At 43.5% G+C, this 13,970-nt stretch overlaps 1 protein-coding gene across 3 annotated transcripts in view; it reads left to right on the plus strand.

Moving 5' to 3' along the window:
• The first annotated feature begins 491 nt into the window (after window positions 1-491).
• Window positions 492-13,970, plus strand: part of GNG2 (G protein subunit gamma 2) — a 196,596-nt gene continuing 183,117 nt past the window's right edge. Inside the window, exons 1-2 of one of the 3 annotated variants that reach the window (XM_072761563.1) lie at window positions 492-850; window positions 12,340-12,477. The gene's annotated coding sequence lies outside the window, so the exon portion shown is untranslated. The remainder of the gene's footprint in view (window positions 851-12,339; window positions 12,478-13,970) is intronic. The other 2 variants (XM_072761564.1, XM_072761562.1) reach the window with 2 other exon arrangements.

A 13,970-nucleotide genomic window follows, 5' to 3' on the forward strand; every position in this document is an offset into this window, starting at 1 on the left:
CTCTCCTCCCCCCGCCCCCCCCCCTCCCCCCCCACGGGATCCTTTAGGTTCGTGGTGCTCAAATGCAAATGAGGGAATCGTTCCCTGGCGGGTCTAACTCAGCTTGTGTGACGCACGGGGAAGGAATCCCGCAGGCGTTGGGGGGCGGGGCCGGGGCCGTCCGCGGGGGGCGGGGCCCGAGGGCGGGGGCGGGGCCGTCCGCGGGGGCGGGGCCCGAGGGCGGGGGGCGGAGCTCAGCCTCGGGGCGTCCCTGCCTGATCCTGACCGCAGCCTGACCCCTGGCGGTCGGAGCCGGCCGTTGGGCAGGAGGGATTCAGGGCTTCGTCTGGCCGAGACTCCGGGCGAAGTTGAACCTCCCCGTCCGCTGGCAGAGGCTCTGCGGCCGAGACGGGAGGGCTGTGCGGAGGGGGTGGCAGGCGGTGTGTGGATTTTCCAACCTCCTGCTTTGCCTCCGTTGCTTACAGACGATGCGGCGGGGAGCCCCTCCCCCTGGGCGTCTGCGGGCGGCATTTTTAGCTGCATATAGTATCCGAGCGAGGAGGGAGAGGGAGAGAGACGGACGCGAAGTTGGGTGTTTTTCCGATGCATTAATTATTTTTTTTAAAAGGGAGGGGTGGGGACCAAAGTTCAAGACACGCCAGCAGACACAGGTGCGCTGCGGAGGCCGCTGGTCCGGCGCGGCCGTTCCCGGGTTCGCGGACACCCGCCGCGCGCCTCACCTGGCTGCGCACCTGAGCGGGCCCCGCGGCTCGGCCCCCCCTCGGCTCCCCGGCGTCGGGCCGCCTCCCTCGCGCCTGTGGAACTTGCTGGAGTTCGGCCCCTCCCAGGACGCGAGTGGTCCCGAGAACAGGTAATTCAAAGAAGTCTCGCCCACAAGCTTCCTCTTCTTTTCCTTTTTAATTCGCCCTCATCCGTAGCCGACAGAAACAGATCACTTGACTTTAATCGCGAATAGTAAGGTGCTTTTGCGTTTTCAGACCCGAGTCACACAGCCCGGCTCGAGGCATCCTCGCTCGTGGGCGGGGTGGCCCCGGAGCAGGTGGGCGAACCGGGCAGGTGGGACGTGGTGGGAGGGAAGGCGGCCCGCGGGTCCCAGGCCGAGCTCTAGTGGGGTTGACCGCGACTCATTCATTCAGTCATTGAACAGATTTTACTGGGAGCCCTCGAGGAGGGAGGGAGACCTGGAACTGGCTGCTAGAAGACAAAGAAAAGTAAGACATATGGCTCCTACCCTCAGGCTGTTTTCAGTCTCGTGGAAGGCAGTAGGAAGATATATAAACCAAAAATGATCCAACGACGCGGACCACGCATTTCTCTGGTTCATTTCTTTGATTGGCTGTGCGACCACCTTCCCTGCCACTCTCTATTCATCGAGTGCATAGAACCTTACTCAGTTCTCACAATGGCCCTATAAGGGGGGGGGGGGCTATTATTATCCTCATTGTATAAATGAGGACACCAAGTACTTGGGGGGATCAAATAGCGTGCCCAAGGTCAAAGAGCTGGTGAGTGGTGGTAGAACTGGTACCGGAATCCAGAGTAGCTTAACTTCAAAGCACATGCTGCCACCCATCAGGGCCTTCCACTTCCAATCTTGTTCTGCTGCTGTGTTGTTCAGAGTCAACTTCTGAACCTCTCACTTTCAGCTTATCTCTACCCACTTGGCCATCCTGACATCCTTTCCTCCAGTGTCAGAGAATAAGGCTCACATCCTGCTGCCAGAGCTCATTCCATCCTGTCTTCCTTCCTTCTCCAGACCATGTCCGTCCACTCATCTCCTTTCTCTTAAACCTTCAACTCATTATGTTCTCTCATTCCTTTCCCTCTGCCCATAAACATGTCAAAAGCTCACCTTTGCTAGCCTACAAGCAAATAAAACACAACACAGTAAAAAGCTCCCCATAGTATGCACCGATGAGAAATGCTAAAATAAATAATACCGACAGTACCAAATGCTGGGGAGACTGTGGAAAAATTGGATCGCTCATAAATTGCTATTGGGAATGCAAAATGGTACAGTCTTCTGAAAAATGGCTGTTTCTTTTAAAAGTGGATAAACGCTTACCATATGATAAAAATATGGCAAATCTGCCAGGGCAATGTAAACTAACATCACAAAAACTTCTACCCTACTTCTACACAATGACCATAGCACTTTCATTTGTAATAGCCCCAAATTGAAAACAACCCAAATGTCTTTCAAAGAAGTAAATGGCTGAAACAAGTGTGATATTTCCATATAATGGGTACTACCCAGTAATAGAACAAATTTTTGGTACCTGCAACAACATTGATGGTCTCAAAGACATTAGGCTGAGTGAACAAAAGCCAGTCTCTTAATGTTACATACTATAGGGTGCCATTTCTATAATATTTTCAAATGACAGTTATAGTGATTCATGGTCATCAGGGGAAAAGGCAATATAAGGGAGTTCTTTATGGTGATTGAACAGCTCTGTATTTGATTATTGTGGTAGTGGCACAAATTGATGCTAATAATAAAGTTGCACAGAACTGTTCATACACACATAAGTACATATGAAAACTGCTGAAATTAGAATAAAGTCTATAGGTTGTAGCAATGTCAATTTCCTGGTTTTGTTAATATATACTACAGATTAAGATGTTACTCTTGAGTGAAGCTGGGTGATGAATGTGTAGAACCTCTCTGTTTTTGCAACTTCTTGTGAATCTATAATGATTTTAAAATAAAAAGTTAAAAAATGCATGTACTTTAAAATCAAACAAATAATAGAAGCTTCTTTTACCTTGATCCAGTTCAGCCCTCCTGGGTCCTCACCCCATGGTCACCACCCCATCGCCCACCTCTCTCCTCCCCTTCTGAGCCAGTGCCACCCAAAAGGTGACCTGGTCTCTCTGTCCCCACTTTCTCAACTCCGCTTGGCTTTCCAGTCCACTGCCATCAGACTTCTGCAACCTCGCTGTCACCAGTGTGGAAAGTCCACGGTCTTTATCTTGCTGCATCAAAACCATTGACTCCTTCCTTCTAATCATTCAGAGTCTATGGCAAAGCACTTTCCTGTTTCTACGTACACCTCCTTGGCATTTCTTGTCTGTCTCCTTTATGGATATCTCTCTCCAGTAGCTTCTCTTCTGCTTCTTATCCCTTCTATGTCAGCATTAAAGGAATGGGCAGTGACCCATTCCTTGATTCACTGCTTTTATTCCTCTTCACTCTATTCACTCCTCTGCCCACCTAGGACTAGCTAACTCCCACTAAGGCTCTGGAGATCATCTATAACCTGCCCTCTCCACCCCCACCCCCCGTCAGGTTTATGTTGCAATTATTTGTCTATGTGTCTGTAGCACATTTCCTCAAGATTTCATAGGAAAGATGATGATACCAGCTTTAAGTGCAGGGCTTCTCATTACATTGGGCAATGGGAATATTCTTTTCTTTGCAAAAGAGATGTATGAGCTACTGGGGGGGGGGTGTATTACAAATGCTCTAGGCTCTATAATATACCTTATGCCAGCTGACAGATTCTATGTGAGGAGGAAGGACCTGGAAGGAAGATGGTGGCCCTGCCAGCAGAGGGCTGTTAGGGAGACGTGGCTCGGAGGAAGGCCAGAACCACTGCAGCCCACCCAGGCCTGGGTGTATTCCAGGTGAGATACAGAATAAAATCAGCTCCCACCTCCCTGTACTGGTATGACCACAACAATAAGTCATGTCTAAAGTGGATGTTCTGCAGCAGAGAACACAGGGAGAAATGTGAAAAACCTGTCCTTGCCTTTATGGGAAAAGCAATAGGGAACTAATGTCTTTAAGGGAGTAGAAGAGGAACAGGAACATCATCAGGAACATCACAGTCTCATCAAGGCTCAAGTAGACACTCAGCCAGGGGCAGAAATCCATTTTGGAGTTAGGAGCAAGGAGGGAGGCAACAGGACCAGGTGCAAACCTCAAGAAGGCACGATTGACCACTTCACCAAGGCTCCTGGGTCTCCGCAGCCTGGGCTACTTTCTCCCATCACCTCTCAGGCTAGCGAAATCTCCTTCCATGCTCTTTGGTTTGTACTGACTATTTTTAAGAGTGAAAGAGGCAACTCAAAATAATGCATTTTCATCTGATTTGCAACATGCCTGGTTTGAGATTTCCACTGCTGCACTAGCCTTTCTTTCTCTTCTGAAAGAAGAGAGCTGTGTGCCATCTTGTGGTGGAGGAGTGCCATGACAGCAGTTATGCACCGGAACCATTTATTTCCAGTCCAGCATCAGGGTTACCTGGTGTAAAGCTCATGAAAGGGTTCTGGTTCAGGGGCAGTAGCAATCAGAGAATGCACCACTAGAGAGACACTGGACTGCACTGGTAATTAACGGCATTGGAGTAGGGACCAAAGGGATTTTTCCTGCCACCTTTATGATTTTTATCCCCAGGCACCCTTCTCCCTAATTAATAAATTAATTCCAATTCGTGGTGGTTTAAAAAGAAATGACCTTGCACAATGGCAAGAATGCCAGACCGAGAGCTAAGATACCTGGTATCTCATTGCCCCTCTGCCACGGACTAGCCAAGGGAAATAGCAGCAGAGAATAGTGAAAAGAGTAGTGAACTGGGACCAGAGATCACTACTCAAGAGCTACCACAACCTAGCCTGTTCAACTTTTACTGAACACCTTACCTGAACCAAGTGCTACTTTTCATGTTTCTCCCTCATGGTCAGATGGGTAGTGGGTCTAGAAGTCAGGAAACTGAGACTCAGTAAGAGTGAGTGAGGTATCCCAAGTCACAGAGTCTCAGGATCTGATCTGGATTCTTTCGGAGTCAGGCAAAAAGCATATGATCTTTGGTTTTTTTTAATTTTATTGTTATAATTTTTGATCATGTGAATGTGGGGAATTTGGGGAGCGGGGTCACACACTGGCAGATGGTTTGAATTTATTCTGTCCCTTGCTGATCGGGCAAGCGTGATTTCTACCTGAGTGCTCTGTTAATCTCCTGTGTGTTCTCATTTCTCCCCATCTGACTTTGTTTATAAATGCATTTTAAGAGATTGAACTACCTCAGCTTCAAAACTCAGGTCCTTTGATTTCTGAAGGTAAAAGATGGAACCTAGAGAGAGAACACTGTCTGAGGCATGAATAGTAAAATCAAGGTCTCTATAAAGGGAGGACAAGATGCCGTACCTGCTATTGATTTAGTACTCTTCTAAGGGCTGTCGCTACAGGGTCTCACCTGTGAGACGCTTGTAATATTACTGTCTTCTGGGGGACCTCAGGGATACAGAGGTTAAGAAACTGAGGGGCATCTGGGTGGCTCAGTGGTTGAGCCTTTGGCTCAGGTCATGATCCCAAGATCCTGGGATTGAGTCCCACATTGGGCTTCCTGCAGGAAAGCTGCTTCTCCCTCTGCTTATGTCTCTGCCTCTCTTGCTGTGTCTCTCATGAATAAATAAATAAGATCTTAAAATTTAAAAAAAGGACAGAGAAGAGAAACTTGTTTGAGATCACACAACTATGATTTGAACACGGGCCTTTTTTTTTAAATTAATTTTTATTGGTGTTCAATTTACCAACATACAGAAAAACACCCAGTGCTCATCCCGTCAAGTGTCCGCCTCAGTGCCCGTCACCCATTCCCCTCCAACACCCGCCCTCCTCCCCTTCCACCACCCCTAGTTCGTTTCCCAGAGTTAGGAGTCTTTATGTTCTGTCTCCCTTCCTGATATTTCCCAACATTTCTTTTCCCTTCCTTTATATTCCCTTTCACTATTATTTATATTCCCCAAATGAATGAGAACATACACTGTTTGTCCTTCTCCGATTGACTTATTTCACTCAGCATAATACCCTCCAGTTCCATCCACGTTGAAGCAAATGGTGGGTATTTGTCGTTTCTAATGGCTGAGTAATATTCCATTGTATACATAAACCACATCTTCTTTATCCATTCATCTTTCGATGGACACCGAGGCTCCTTCCACAGTTTGGCTATTGTGGCCATTGCTGATAGAAACATCGGGGTGCAGGTGTCCCGACGTTTCATTGCATCTGAATCTTTGGGGTAAATCCCCAACAGTGCAATTGCTGGGTCGTAGGGCAGGTCTATTTTTAACTCTTTGAGGAACCTCCACACAGTTTTCCAGAGTGGCTGCACCAGTTCACATTCCCACCAACAGTGTAAGAGGGTTCCCTTTTCTCCGCATCCTCTCCAACATTTGTTGTTTCCTGCCTTGTTAATTTTCCCCATTCTCACTGGTGTGAGGTGGTATCTCATTGGAACACGGGCCTTTTAAAAAACAGCTTTATTGAAATATAACTGAACTACAATAGAGTGCCCATATTCAAAGTAAAATTTGATAAATTTTGACATGTATGAAATGATGAGACCATTACCATAATCAGGATAATGAACATATTTGTTATCCCCAGCCCCTTTGGACTCCCCCTGTCCCCGCCCCCTCATTCTCCACCCTCACACTACCATCTCCAGGCAAACTTTGATTTGCCTTCTGTCACTATGGTTTTCATTTTATTACAGTTTTATATAAATGGAAACATATAGCATGCACCCTGTTTTGTCTGGCTCTATTCATTCATCATACTTATTCTGAGATTCATTCGTGTTGTGTGCATCAGTGGTTTGTTTTTTTACAGTTGATGAATGAATATTCTTCTATATGGATAAACCACAGTTTATTTATCCATTCCCTGATGGTGGAAATTTAGACTATTTCTATTTGGGGGCTACTATGAATAAAGCTATTATAAACATTAATGTACAAGTCCCGGCCATGGATCTAGGCTTTCATTTCCTTTAGATAAATAGCTAGAAATGGAATATCTGGGTTATATGATAGGTACGTGTTTAACTTTTAGGAAATAGCTAAATTGTTTTCCAAAGTGGTTATACATTTTACAAAACAGTAGTGTATGAGAGTTCCAGTTTCTCCACATCTTTGCCAACACTTGCTATGGTCAGTCTTTTCCATTTTATACATTCTGTTAAGTATGTAATAATACCGTGTTGTGGTCTTTTTTAAAAATTATTTTTTTTAAAATTTTATTTATTTATTCATGAGAGAGAGAGAGGGAGAGAGAGAGAGAGAGAGGCAGAGATACAAGCAGAGGGATAAGCAGGCTTCCTGCAAGGAGCCTGATGTGGGACTCAATCCCAGATCCCAGGATCACCCCCTGAGCTGAAGGCAGACACTCAACTACGGAGCTACCCAGGCATCCCCTATGTTGTGGTCTTAATCTGAATGTCCTTGATGACTAATGATTTTAAGTATCCTTTCATGGGCTTATAAGCCATTCATATATCTTCTTTAGTGAAGTATCTGTTAAAATCTTTTGCCCATTTTAAAAAGTGGCTTGTTTGCTTATTGAGATTTGTGTGTTCTTTATATATTTTGATATGAGTATCTATCAGATATGTGATTTTTCAAATATTTTTCTCTTTCTGTAGATTGTCTTTTAATTCTCTTATTAATGTCTTTCAAAGAGCGGATGTTTTAAATTTTGATGAGGTCAAATTTATAAAATTTTTTCTTTTATAGATGATGGTTTTGGTGCCATACCTGAGAAGTCTTTGCATAACCCCAGGTGACAAAGATTTTTTTCTATGTGTTCTAGAAATTCTGTGATTTGGGGTTTTACTTTTAGTCTCTGGTCCATTTTGGTTAGTTTTTACATGATGTGAGAGCGTACTGAATTTCTTATTTGTTTGTTTACAAATGGATATCCAGTTGTCCCAGCACCATTTATTGAAAAGGCTGTCCTTTCTCCATTGAATTTTCTTTGCATCTTTTTTGAATATCAATTGACCAGATATATGTAATCCTATTTCTAGAATCTCTATTCTGTTCCACTGATCTATTTATCTTTATACCAATACCATATGGTGTGATTACTATAGCTTTATAATAAGTCTTAAAATCAGATAGGATAAGCCCTTCAAATTTGCTCTTCTTTTTCAAAGTTGTTTTGACTATTTTTGTTTGGGATTTTTTGTTTGTTTGTGTGTTTTGCATTTCCATACAAATTTTAGAATCAGCTTTCTAATTTCTACAAAGAAAACTTAATGCGGTTTTGTTTAGGATTGCATTGATTTTACACAAATAGTAAGACTCATCATTTTTTTTTTAAATCATGCCTCAAGAGTCACAGTCCCTTGTTTTCTAATGTTCATACTTTTAAAAAGCCCATTGTTTCTCTCTCTCTCTCTCTCTCTCTCTCTCTTTATTTTAGGTGTTTTGTTTTTTGTTTTCAGTTTTTTTTTGTTGTTTTTGTTGTTTTGTTTTGTTTGGTTTGGTTTGGTTGGTTCAGGCAGGAATTGTAAATCTCATCCCTGTTATTCTATCTTGACTGGAAACAGGAGAGGAGCATCAAGGCCTTTGACACCAAATCCTTTGCTCTTTCCTTAAGAAGCCTGCTGGAGGAGAAGGTGGATATAGTCTCACCTTAAAACAAACAAACAAACAAACAAAGATGGAATAAAAAGTTAAATTTGGGATGCCTGGGTGGCTCAGCAGTTGAGCACCTGCCTTTGTCTCAGGTCATGATCCCAGAATCCGGGATCAAGTCCCACATCAGATTCCCTGCAAGGAACCTGCTTCTCCCCCTGCCTATGTTTCTGCCTCTCTCTCTCTCTCTCTCTCTGTGTGTGTCTCTCATGAATAAATAAATATTTTCTTAAAAGTTAAATTTTACTCCCATTACTGCCTTCAATAAATACTTATAAATACTCTGTCCCCCACTTTCTGATATGACTACCCACCAATTTTTAAATTCCCCAATTTTTATTCTCACACATTAAATCCATTATTTTTGTTTAATTCTTTTTATGAAAAGTCACCCAAAAAAACTAATATTGGAGCAAATTTACTGATTTGGAGGAGATGCCTTTTCCTCTGTAATTCTGCTAGTTAAGTGACCTCCTAGTATACAGGACATAGCCATTTTATTTGAAAAGAGGGACTCATATTTTAAAATCTCATCTTCTCCCAAAACAGCAGAATCCAGGACTATGGGATATTGGTGGTTCTAAGCAGAAACCCTAATGATCTACCATATATACTTAGCTTTTGACTTCATCAACTTTTTGGAAATGAAACTGTTGGGAAAGCTGATCTAATGTCATCCATTAAATAAGAAGAATAAAATTAGATCATTAAAATGAATGTGGCTGGTGCCAAGGTGAACATAATGAAAAATACTTTATTACTCTTCCTTATTTCAAAACAACCCTTTAATTAAGATTTCTTCCACCAGCAAAACTAATTTCATAAGTTTATACAGCCAGCAAATTTCAATTTGCACCTCCAGAAAGTAACCCTTTTGCATTATAGGGAATTTATGTTTATTATCCAGGAAGGAAATGAGGCCGGAAGGCAAAGAGACACCTCCGTGTGGTGGGGTGATGATTGTCCTGTCCAGCCTGGGCACACACAGAGAACAGTTACATTTCCAATTCCTCAGACTAAATTTAGTCTTATCTACTTTTCACATCAACAGCCAGTCTAAAAAATATTGTTGGAGATAACAGGCTGGCTCTGGACTGTATCCCTCCTTGAATTTGTTGATGAAAGTAGAAGCCTGAATAGCGGAATCATTCCAGTTTCTGGTTTCCATGAAGATGGGGCAGCATAAATTCAATAACTGTTCAGAATATTAATTTAAGCTTCAGCCTGACAGCCAATGATCACTGGAACATATAGTACTGACCCAGCTGCTCAGCTGTTTTAGAAATGACTTAATTACACAGTTGGAATAGCTGCTAGCGCCAAAGACACAAGGAAAAAAAATACTTAAAGGAGAAACAAGACAGAATTAATTTGTGGTCTAACTTATTAAGACCTCCTGCTGTCACCTTTTGCCAAGCCACTGAGCCTTCACTTCTTAGAAAATGATCACATACCTCCAGCTACTCTTATTCGTTCCCTTGATTTTGCAGAAATCATAACAACACCCAGGAGTCATTAAAAGCACCTGGAGCATGTAATCTGTTCCAAATGGGAAAAGACTTCCCAAGGGGACCAGGGATGGTCCACAGAGCCTTAGCCCTTCCCTCCGTGGTGTAAAATTTCCCACTAGACATTGCTACACAAGCCCAGGATGCCTCTCATTTCTCTTCTACCCTCCCCCTCCTCCTTTCTCTCCTCTTCCCTCTTTCAATCTTTCCTCCTTCCCTTGTCAGCCTTTGGCTGCTGGATTGAGGCTGAAGATGGGGTGTCAGACAGTCAGATGTGGAGCTGCTGTCCATGCACCTGCTGAGCAATCTGTATTCACCACTCATTGAATCCTTACAAAAACCTAGAGAGGAGGTGCTTCTCCCTGTTACCCAGGTACAGGAATGGAGGCCAAGAGGGCTTCTGTCATTCCTGTAAGGCCATTATACTGGTTAGTAAGTGACTTCTCTCTGTTTTAAAACCAATCTCTGTGATGCTGAGGCTGGGACTCTGCAAACCACATTTCTGCTTTGTCATTGGCTCTTCATTGGCATGCTAGCGGGAGACTGTAGGTCTGGGCAAGGGAGAAGGAACTGCTGCTTCCTGTTTGCTTCCTGGTATAGTCAGCATCATGCCTGTGGTGGTTTTCATCTCAGTGGCAGTAACTTCCCACATCCCCAGACCAGCCCTCAAAAATGCCAGCGCCAGTCAACCCAGAGGTATGGGCCCCCAGTTATAAAGGGCTCTGCTCTAAGTTTTGAGGTTCTAATGCCCTCATCCTCTTCTCTTTGTCCTGCTAGTCCTAGGAGTAATAGCTGCTTCCTAAAGTCACCATCCCTCTGGTGCCTCAGTGGCCTCTTTTTCTTCTTCTTCTTCTTCTTCTTCTTCTTCTTCTTCTTCTTCTTCTTCTTCCTTTCTTCTTCTTCTTCCTTCTTCTTCTTCTTTTTTTACCTTTTTGCATCTCCAATACCCATTTAACCAATTCCCTCTGTTAAATTCTTTTCTGTTAAAGTTACTGGTTTTACTAATACACAGAGCACTAGGATTCAAAACCAAGTATGTGTGACTCCAGATCCAGGCCCTTGATCCCTACTCTGTGCTATTCCCATCCACTTCCTCTTGCTACCTGTGGCAAAAATGCTTTGCTTTGATCAACCTTTACTCAACCTCCTGAACCTTCTCTGAAGCCCATTTGTGCACTACCTTATAAAACTCTAGTTTTAGCAAGAGCCCAGCTAAGTCAGTTTAACCAGAACCTTCTACCCTTGATATCTCATCAGGCTTCCCATGCTCCACTACTCCCCCAGGTGATGTCTGGTCACCCTGACCTGTCTGCAGCAAGAATCAGTCAGTTTAGTTAGACAAATCCCCCTTACCCTGGATGTTTCCTCTCAGTGATTTTCCATCTACTGACCCTATCTGTGCTCCTTGGCTCTAAATTCCCACTTGCTCATCCTGTATTCAGAGTTGAGCCCAATATCTCTCTCCCACCGTGAAATCTCATTGCAGTGGTCCCAATACGTTCATGATAGTCCTGAATAAGGTCTGTCTCACCATCTTCAACAAGTATCATTAAAATTGTTTTCATTAACAGTGGCATTCAGTAAATACTTTGAATCAAATCGTTAGGACCTCAAGTTACAGTCTTTGGGTGTATTCCCTGGGGAAAGTCCTAAACCTTGTCATATTGATGACTGAAGATTCCACCCTCTGTTAAATGGTTTGGAAAGCACCTGGCATAACATGAGTGAATACAATAGCCTCAGATAAACAAGATGGAGCTCTGATTAATATATTCCTAAAAGATCACAGAATTGACACATTTGCAAGTCATAGTGGTAATGGGAACTTACCAGCCCTCTGAGTTTCAACTGGAAATCTCATTTCTCTAAAAGCAGAACATATGGTATACTTTTGACCTTGTCCTGCTGTTAATTTCATTTTGCAGAGGAAGAGAAAGAAACACAAGGAACTTCTCTCCTAAATTTAATTCTGACCTTGGAAGAAGAACTAAAAACTGATTATTGAAGCAGAAGTATAGGAAGCTAGGGCTGGGGGACTGGGAATCTTTCACATGGGGGGGTTAAAATGCCCCCCCCCCAAAAAAAACATTCGGAGGAGGCTCTGACATGGAACCTGAAGTCAGCACACAACTCTCAGAAGTTTGGAGGAAAGTGCAGTCTGATCCCATAACCAAACAATCTGAAAGAGAAAACAGTATAAAAGGGATGACAGGATCTCGAAACAGAAAATCTGAGGATAGAAGAGCATGGCTCCTGATAAGGGGTGAAAGGGATTGGCCTCCAAAAATGCCAGTATGCCTGCACAGAGAGCAGTTTAACGAGCTTAATTTATCAAAGGCCTCGGCAGAAGATGGGAGAAGTGTACAGCAGATGGTGATCTGTAGATGCCTCTTTGTTTCAGATACCATCTAGAATGAGCTGTCCAGATCATTGCCTTCAAGATACACATCCGGGGAGGAGAAAATAATAAGTCAATAAATAAGCAATAAAACAATCCATAATTCATACTAAGCAATAATAAATCCATAAAGGATGACAGGTAAGTACAATAATGTTATGTGTGCATGTGTGTGTGCTGAACCAACTGAAACTGACAATATTCTACCATTTTGACCTACAAAGATGGCCATTTCATATGGTATGACCTACGGTATTGAGGGGGGTGTCATTCTTCATAAGGTCATGAGAAAAGGCCTCTCAGAGAAGGTGGCATAGGAGCAGGGACCCGAATACAGGGAAGAAATGAGCCATGTCAAAACAGAAGAGTGTTCCAGACTTAGGGAAAAGCAAGGTTCAATATTTTGAGGTGAGAATGCTGGGTGTGTGTGAGGAATGTCTGGAAGTCCAGCGTAGATACACTAGAGGAATGGGGCAGAAGCAGCACGAGAGGTGAAAGTGGCAGCCAGAGACAGATCATATAGGAGGGCCTTATATAGCCCACAGGTCATGACAAAGACTGAGCTTTGTTCAGGGAATAAAATGAGAAGCCCTTAGAGATCTGAGAACAGAGGTGATATGATAAAAGATCAACCTTAGGAACTCTGTGGAGGAGCAAGCATGGAAGCGGGCGGGGGAGCAGGGAGGAGGCAGTGAAGGAGGTGAGGCTGGATAGACGTTAGGATATAAAAGTGGCAGAATTTGCAGGTTGAATTAGATATAACAGTTGAGAATGAAAAATTGAAGATGACAAGAATTTTGACCTGAGCTACTGGATAAATGGAGCTATTTACTGAACTAGGAAAGAGAGAAGGTAAAAAATGTATGTGGGTAGAAAAAAAAAAGTTTGATTTTAAATACATTCAATTTAACATTCTTCTCTGTTATCTAGTTTGAGATAACGGGGTAGGAAGCTGGATAAACAAATTTAGTGTTTTAAGAATAGGACAAAACCAGATATATACACTTGGGAGTTATTAGCATAATGATTTATTTAATGCAAGGGGTGGGTAGAAATCAAGGGAATGAATGTAGATAGAACAGAGACGAGGTTCTCTGAGGCACTTGGGCAGTTCAGTGGTTGAGCGTCTGCCTTTGGCTCAGGTCATAATCCGTGGGTCCATGATCCCTGGGATCCCTGGGTCCTGGGTCCTCCCCACAGGGAGCCTGCTTCTCCTTCTGCCTATATCTCTGCCTCTCTCTGTGTCTCTCATGAATAAACAAATAAAATCTTAAAAAAAAAAATAAAAGAACAGAGAAGAGGTCTAAGAACAGAGGTCCAGGACACTTCACCACTTAGAGGTTGTGAGGAAGCAGATCCAGCACAGGAGACTTAGGAGCAGCTGTCAGCGAGGATAGAGGACAAGCATACACACAATCACTCTAAGGCCCAGTCCTTGCCATATCCCTGTTTGCAAGAGGGATCTTTTGAGAAGGCATAAGGGAAGCTAGAGAGAGAATCCTCAGACATCATCAGTTCAAATAAATATGAGGGTAAAACTGGAGACTCCCTCCCATCCACGAGAATGATCCTCTGTGCCACTTCCACCTTTTCCTAACCTCAAGTGACAAAAGTCAGTTCCTCATATTTCAAGT

Source organism: Vulpes vulpes, chromosome 6 (genome assembly GCF_048418805.1).
Source record: "Vulpes vulpes isolate BD-2025 chromosome 6, VulVul3, whole genome shotgun sequence".
NCBI classification, from domain to species: Eukaryota; Metazoa; Chordata; class Mammalia; order Carnivora; family Canidae; genus Vulpes; species Vulpes vulpes.